Source organism: Eulemur rufifrons, chromosome 4 (genome assembly GCF_041146395.1).
Source record: "Eulemur rufifrons isolate Redbay chromosome 4, OSU_ERuf_1, whole genome shotgun sequence".
Taxonomy (NCBI): Eukaryota; Metazoa; Chordata; class Mammalia; order Primates; family Lemuridae; genus Eulemur; species Eulemur rufifrons.
The window spans coordinates 38,106,126-38,114,788 of record NC_090986.1 but is presented as its reverse complement, the minus strand read 5'-3'; positions in this window follow the sequence as shown (position 1 = coordinate 38,114,788).

Below are 8,663 nucleotides of genomic sequence, written 5' to 3'. Positions count from 1 at the left end.
GTGATATTCTCTTTCTTCAGAGAGAATGTTATTTAGCTTTGGGAAGGCCAGTAATATAGGAGTAGATCACCTTAATCCAATAAGGGAGCAAGCTGATTTGAAGGATTTGACTATTTTGGGTTTGCCCTTACTTCCAGGGCATAGGAAGTCTCAAATGAAACCCTGGAATGTTTACTTGGGCACCTCCACTTGTGCAGTCCCTCAACTCCATTTTAAAAAATCTCTCCAGCACAGTGAGATGGCCAATATCTCTGCTTACTGTTTCAGCCTCTTAGCAACTGCTTTCTGGATCAGCTTCTCTCTTTCTCTCTCCGGCTGAGCCACAAACAACTGGGTTACTGTCTCAAGAGGAAAAGTAGCTTGAAATATCAGGCTTATTTCCCTGTTTCCCTTCTCTCTAGGATCTTGGTCTCTCTCATCATGGCTTTCATGATAGTCTTCTGTCTCTCCAGCCCCAGGGACCTCTAAAAGCTTTTCTCAGCTTCTCAGCTGCTCTGCCTCAGCTCACTTTATTCTTTTTCTTTCAAGGATCTTAATTTTCTCAAGTTTTTGACTACTTTCGTAGTTCTTTAATGCTACTAAATATGGTGTGTGTGTGTGTGTGTGTGTGTGTGTTGTCCTGCTTTTCTAGTTTTTCTAGGACTGCTAGAAGAACTGGTCTGCTATAAGCCAGAAAGCAAAGTCCTGCCCTTGTTTTAAATATCACAGATGGAAATGTTTTACAGCTTTATGATGAACTGAATGTGTATGTCCCATGCTCCCCAAATTCCTATGTTGAAATCCTAACTCCCAAGGTGATGCTATTAGGAGGCAGGCCTTTAGGAGGTGATTAGGTCCTGAGGGGACAACACTCATAATTAACATGAGATCATAACTAACCCCTTAATGGGATTAGTGTCCTTGTAAAAGAGACCCAGAGAGATCCCTCCTACCCTTTCACCATGTGAGGACACTGGGAAAAGACTGCGTTTATGAACCAGGAAGTGGGCCCTCACCAGACTCCAAATCTATCAGCACCTTGATCTTGGACTTCTCAGCCTTTAGAACTGTGAGAAATAAATTTCTATTGCATGGAAGCCACCCAGTCCAAGGTATTCTGTTATAGCAGCCAGAAAAGACCAAGACAATTTTTCTTTCTCTTCTGCCTTGTTTTGAACCTTTGTCTTTAAACCCAAGGAACCAAAGATATACTTGTTTGGCTTTATGTATGGTTTAAATATAAGAGGTCTCATACCCAGGATGGTGTATGTGTTTCTAAAGAACAGGAGTTCATATTTCTTGCTTCTCCCATTGTGACTTACCAAGCAGGTGCTCTAGAATGACTACTGAATAAATGAATTTTGTGGTTACCATCCTACAGGTAAGAAATTCCCCCTCCCTGGAAATGCAGCTGAGTCATCGGGGTGTCAGCTAGATGGAGATTTCCAGCCTGAGATAGGACAGATCATCTGCATCTTTGCTGAGGCAAAGGAGAAAGGAACCCACAAGGCAATAGGGATGAATCTAGTTGATTTCAAAGTGCCTTCCAACCCTAATAGTCTGTGCATTTGTTAGTGAACCCATCCTCATTCCTTGGTCCCTTTATTGAGGATTTTGTTAAAGACAGTGCCACATCCATATCTTTGTTTTCTCAGGCCATGCACATCTCAGTGACACTGTGACAAGCGAGACTTCAGTCTGGCTGCTCATTTTGCATTAACTCTGTTTGCTGTTGTTTCCTACAGTTGCTATAACAGATTACCACAAACTCGGTGGCTTCAAACAACAGAAATTTATTCTCTTACAGTTCGAGAGGCCAGAAAGTAAATCAAGGTGTTGGTAAGGTTTGTTCCTTCTGGAGGCTCTAAGGAAAAACCTTTCTGTGCCACTTTCTTAGCCTTTGGTGGCTGCCAGCAATCCTTCTCACTCCTTGGCTTATAGAGCCATCACTCCAGTCTCTGCCTACATCTTCCCATTGCCTTATTCCCTGTGTGTTTCTCTGCGTCTGCTTCTCTTATAAGGATATCAGTCATTGGATTTAGGGCCTACCCTAAAACCAGGATGACTTAATATCAAGATCCTTAATTAGTTATATCTATAAAGACTAATATTGCCAAATAAGGTCATATTCTGAGGTTCTGGGTGGTTGTGACTTTTTGAAGACACTATTCAACCCACTGTGACCACCAACATCAATCTTAAAACATTAAGCTTTGTGAGGACAGGGATCGTCTGTCTTATTCCCTATGGGATCCTCAATGGCTAGTACATTCAAGGCACTTAATATTTGTTGAATAAATGAATGAATGAGGTGGAAATAGGGCCTAAGTGTTAAGAACTCTGTACATGTCAGCTGCATTCAAATTAAGATGCTGTTCATGGGCCAATCTTCTAGGGTACTTGCTCTTTATAAGTTTGCAATGTGTTTAAATCAGGTTTTCTGCCTCATTAGATTGGTGAAAATGCAATCCACTAGTGAAAAGAGTGTTACTTTATCATCTCCTTTTAAAAAATCAATCTTTATATTATTTCCTTACTTTTATTTCCTCTCTTCTTATTTCTTTGTTCTTTGTTTTCTTCCTTTTTTTCCTGTTGAATTAGTCTGCTATGACTAGTTACCAGTTCTGTTTTCTTTTCAGTTCTCCTTTTCTTCTTTTCGTGTCCTTTTCTTTCTTTCTTTTTTTGCCCTTTCCTTTTTTTCAACTTCTCATCATTGTGCTTTTAAAAAGGTATGAGTCTAGAATGTTTTATATATGTATATATATATAAAAATATAAATAATATTGCTAATATTAGTTACATATTACTAATATATATATTTAAATAAGATTTAGACCAAAGGGGTCACAAACATTTAGGTAGATTTGAATCTGAGAAAAGAGAATGATACTTATTTCGTGATTTTATGGTTTCCCTAAAGAAAGGAGAAGCAACTCATTTTGTATTTTAAGTAAGTCATAAGAGGAAAAAACGTCCATGTGTTCCAGCATAGAGTCATTTAAGGTAATAGAGTCTGCATCTTTTCTAACTGTTAAACTAAGACATAATGAGTGAGGCGACATTATACATAATAAGCTCCTAGCCATCTAACTAAGAAATCCTTTCTCACACTATTTCCTGCAGAGTGAGATTGTATGGATGCCTGCAAGTATCTAAGCTTGCTGCACTGTTTGAACATCCCTATTACCTTTCTGAGCCTCAGATCTAGTTCTTTGATTTGTTCTCTCAAGCTCCTTAAAACTTCTTCTATGCCAGTTTGGATGGTATTTAGGAGTCTTGATGAATATGCTCATTATCTAATACAAACTGACATAAAACACTCCTGCCATGAACTCTGCCACATAACCATACCCTGCTGAACTCCTGTGATTCATTCGGTACTAGATTAATAGCATTTATGTTATTCACGTATCTCTGTTGACCTTGATCTGCTAGAAACTCCCTCCTTTTTATCTCTGTTCCATACTGGGGAGGTTTTGTCCCACATTAACAATGGTTCTTTTGTACATCAAAGCACACCCCCCTAACATCCCAAGTTTTAATTTTCCTTGCACGAATAGTATGTATCTCTCTTCTGTTCACTATCTGTTACTTCTTACCTAGGTTTAATTGATGAATAATAGAATTTTCTACTTATTTTGAAAAAGAAAAGTACTTAAAATTAACCTTTTAGGATCTGACAGAAAAAAGACTGCATATTTGTAAATAAAAAATGTTCACAGAAATGATTTTTTTCTTCCCTTTTTCAAATTTAAGAAATACAGATTATATACCTAAGCAGAGATCTAGTCTTACATACTTCCAGCAGATAACAATATTATTTGTATTTGAAAACAAGAGTTTTAACCACACTGCAATACCCCTATTTGGGTTGAGTATTTAAAAATTTTATATATGTTAAAATACAATTTTTCTGTGAGTAGTGATACAGACATTGAATAAAGGTTTGTGGGCAATAATTGAGAGTTTAATTCAGTGAATTAACTCTGTCATACCTTTCAGTAAACTTCATTTAAAGGCACTTACTGAAAGGCAAACAAACAAAATCAGCAACAAAATCTAAAAAAACCCCCTCAAAACCCAGGAATCATTTTGCAAAATGTATCTTCCCTACTCTCAATAAAATATTAATATCTTAATTGTAAAGCACCCCCCTTCGGTTATGTTTACCTTTGATTAGCTTATTTTTTTTATATCAGTGAATACTTGCCTGATGTTTAGTAATTCTGTGTGAAATATTTGTAACTCAGTTTTCCAGCCAATTACTGCAGCGACAGCAGTAGGTGGGTAAAATGTTTTAAAAACTTCTTTCATGGAGTCCAATGCAGAGTGTTCAAGTGGTCTCTTGTTTTCACTTGAAGATTCAAATATTTATTTAATATATTTATTGTTCTGGCATATGACTTCTCTGTTAGAAGGTATTCCACAAGTGTTTCTGCTGGCAAGATGTGTGATGAAAATTATCTACCTTGCTTTTTTTTAAAAAAAAATTATCCAAATTTTCAAACTTTAGTGTGTGTAAATATCACCTGGGCAGCTGTTTAAAAATGAAGATTCTTGAGTATTTCCGGTTTTGAGCAATGCTAACTTAATAGATCTGGGGATATCTGGGGGTAAGGACCCAAGTATATGTTTTAAGAAAGCACCCCTGTCGATTCTGATGTGCTTGGCTACAGATCATACTTTGAGAACCACTATTCTAAAATATTATGGAGCAAAGAACTTAGTTCTAGTGCTGAGGATCTTGAAGTCTGAAGGTTTGAAGGATACAATGGAAATGCATCCTTGAATGCACATTGTTGCACTTAAACCAGCAACAAAGATGGATAAAATATACAACTTAGGAAGAAGACACACTTCGTAGATTTGGCTTTTAATAACTTGCTGAAAGCAGGAAGAGGGAACCCTTAAAGAAATTGATTTAGGAAGTGATACAGAGTACCTAGTCTTGCTGGAGGTAGGAGTGGTAGGATATTTTCCTCTTTACCCCTATTGGGCTTATTTTAAATGAGCTGGGCCCTGTTGGTTACTCATACAAAAGACTAAGATAGGCTAAAACTGCTCCATGGGAATGAGATTATGCACTAACCCACTTATACTTGTTTTTTAAGTCTTCCCCTAATTGTGCTATAGGGACACTTTGGAAATGAAGTGATTCAAATCATTAGACAGTTTTTAACTCCTCCAGGTAAATTGCTCATTTCCCCAGATGAATAGGTGTAGGGCTATTCATAGTGTACATTAAGATAATTGGTGTAGAGACTGCTTTAAAATTAGGTCATATAGTTAATTGTTTCTATCTACATTTAGCTTTAGTTAATAATATGAGATAATATATGTGAAAGTGCCTAGCACAGAATCTGGCATGTTTTAAGTACTTGCATCCAATTGCCCATTTAAGCATCCCCTCTTGGATAAGTTGCAACCACCTCAAACTCAACAGGAGCCATATTGAACCATCTTTTCTGTCTCCTTTCCAAACTCTTCCCCAAACCACCCAGTTACTCAAGTCAGAAACCTTTGTTTTATCCTTGATGTCTCCCTGTCTTTCTACTCTCCAAATCCTGTTGATTTGACTTCCTAAATATCTCTTAAGTCCTCCATTTGTTCATTGCTCTTGGAGTATGGCAGTGAACCAGTTGTCTGAAGCGAAGTTTCTAGGCAGATTACATGTGATCAACGTCAGGTATACACAAGGAACAGAGAGGGAGAGTATGGAGGAGGAATGGGAGCCAGAACACAAAAGGCCCTGTAAGCCATGGGAAGAATTCTCAAGTGTTATCCTAAGAACTATGGGAAAAGTTTGAAGAGTTTTCATCATGGGAGTGATGTAGTCAGATTTGTGTTTTACAAAGATTGCTCCCGTCCATGTCTCTCCAAGTCCATTTACCAAAACTCAAGACCTAGTCACAGCCGCCTGTCCTCAGCTGTGTTATATCCAGTCTCCCTTGCCTCATTCTTCTGCCCCCAAATCTGATTTCTCACCTGTTTCAAATCTTTTAATGACTTCTCAATGCCCTTAGGATAAAATCCAAATCCTTTGACAGGGATTTCCAGGCTTAATGTTTACTTTTCCAGCCTCTTCTCTCACCACTTTCCCTCTCTCACACTTCAGGTGCACTGAATGTCTTTCAGTTATTTTAATGAACTGTGTTCTCTATTATCCAGACCTTCCTGTTCTCCATGCCTGGGCACCAACTCTGTCCAATTCTGTTTGGGCTGGCGAATTCTTTCAGCTTCACTTTGCTCAGGTGACTTTTTCTAACTCTTGACTATGTGAGATCTCTGCTAATGATTACCGTCTTTCCCAGTTGTGACATTTATCACGATTCCCTGCTGGACTTACACTCCACCAGCGTCTGCCCTGGTCATTTCTTCAACCACAGATACTTGCACAGTGCCTGCCACCTGGCAGGTTCTCGGTACGCACCTGCATGAGGAATGAATGAATAATACCTGTTAGCTTCTTTCTAAAGAGGTCCTTGGGAAAAAGGAATACTGTTTGTAAAAAATGACACACCTGCTTAGAGTTTATATGATAAATTTTAATCGGTAGTGTTGAGAATAAAGGTAACTGAGTTATATTTTAGACAGGGATGTGTGATCTGATAGATTAGGCAAACAAAAAAGGACAGACAAAAGGAAATTTATGTCTATTCTAAATGAGTGATGCTAAGTAATGGTTATACAGATATTATTTTAATCAGCTGCATAAAGTTTTCACTTATTCCTTTCATAGTCATAATTAATATTTGAAAAATGCTTTATATTTCATAAAGTGCTTTGCATACCCATAATCTTATTATCCTAACAACACTATATTATTATTACCCTCCTAAAATCAGGAGGACTAGCAGTGATGTAAAGTGACTCTCTAGCAGTAAGTAATAGACTGGGACTTGAACCCATGTCCTAACCTCAAATCCCACCCTCTTCTGCTATACCACATTGCTCCCCTAAATGTCCAAAAGCAAATACAAAATAGTTGGTCATTTGGGGGCACTGTTTCATGTGTATGATTATTTAATCCGTTAAAATTTGGAAACAAACAAGAGAGAAAAAAATAAAACGATGGGGAAGATGATGTCCATGAGTGGAAATTGAAAGTTTCTGAAATGTTTGCCTGCAAAAGGAGCAACAGCTGTGCAATGGTGTGCCACACCTGACTGGGATTCTCATTAAGCAGATTGCCCACCTGCAGAAGACAGCCCTCATGGTGAGAGGCTTCCAATTGCTGTCAGAGTTTGCCACGTAATTGTTGGTCAATTAATAGTGATGATGAGATTCTACATGGCACTTGGGGGGGGCTAAAAGGCGGAGGTTAAAAAGAAAAAACAAATAAAGAAATAAAGTCCTGATGAAAATTCTAATCTACAGGAGAAATAAGCCCTCAAAACCTCTAGTGAGTCTGATGAGCATGGTTAAGACTTAATTAAGAGCAGATGATTTTATAAGAGGCTCTGCCAGTGGTTTTTGAAAAGGCCAAACACTACAATCACCTGAGGAACTTAAAAAATTTTGATGCCCAGACTGTAGCCCAAACCAGTTCAATCAGAAATCTGAGGGTGAAGCCTTGGCATCAGTAGTTTTAAAAACTCCCCAGTTGATTCCAATGTTAGGCAAAGTTAAAGCTTGAGAAACACTGTTCAAAATACTCTTCTTTTGCTAATTCAACAGGAGTTATCCCAATCTCAGTTTAATGATCCTTCATGCAGTGTTTCTGATTATTTTAAGAAGTACTGAGAAATTCCCCAAATATTCATTCATTTTAGTCTGCTTTAATCAAATGAGCACATTACAATGACCAACATCCACTAGAGTACCCATTATTGAAGTCCAGCACAGGGCTAAGGGCTTTCTGTAAATTATTTCATTTAAATGATTGGAATTCTCATAACCCTGAGCTTTCAATACTATCCTGTTGGATGATAAATAAAATACAAGTTTAGATAGTTATATTACCCGCCTAAAGTCATACAAGTGGTCAAGAGTGGCAGAGACTGACATGGTTTGAATGTGGTATCCCCTCCAAAATTCATGTTGAAACCTAATCACCACAGCAGTGGTATTGGAAGGTGGGTCCTCTGGGAGGTGATAGGTTATGAGGGCCCCTCTTTTGGGAATAAATTAGGGCCCTTATAAAAAGTGCTCGCAGGAGTGGGTCCATTCTCTTTTTTGCTCTTTTGCCACATACGGACACAGTGTTTTCCACCTCTGGAAGATGCAGCACCAAGGTGCCATCTAGGAAGCAGAGAGCAGCTCTCACCAAAACAACTGAAGCTGCTCCCACCTTGATCTTGGTTCAGTTGTGCCCAGCCTTCAGAACTGTGAGAAATAAATTTCCATTCTTTATAAATTACCCAGTCTCAGGGATTCTGTTATAGCAGCACAAATGGACTAAGACAGAGAGAATGAGAACATGTCTGCCTGATTTTATAGTCACCAGCCTCTAAACCATTCTGTGTAGTCACTGGAAAGAGATGATATTAAATAACAACAAACCATGTATCCAAAAATGTTGAGACTTGCTGGGACTCCTACTAGAGGTGGAGTGTTGTTGGCTTAGGTTCTATTTCTACTATTGCCTTGAAAAGCTATGAAAATTTAATTTTTATGCCTCTGTTTTTTAATTAAAAATGGGCAAAAACTTTTTAAAACAAATTTTATGTATTTTCTTCACATAT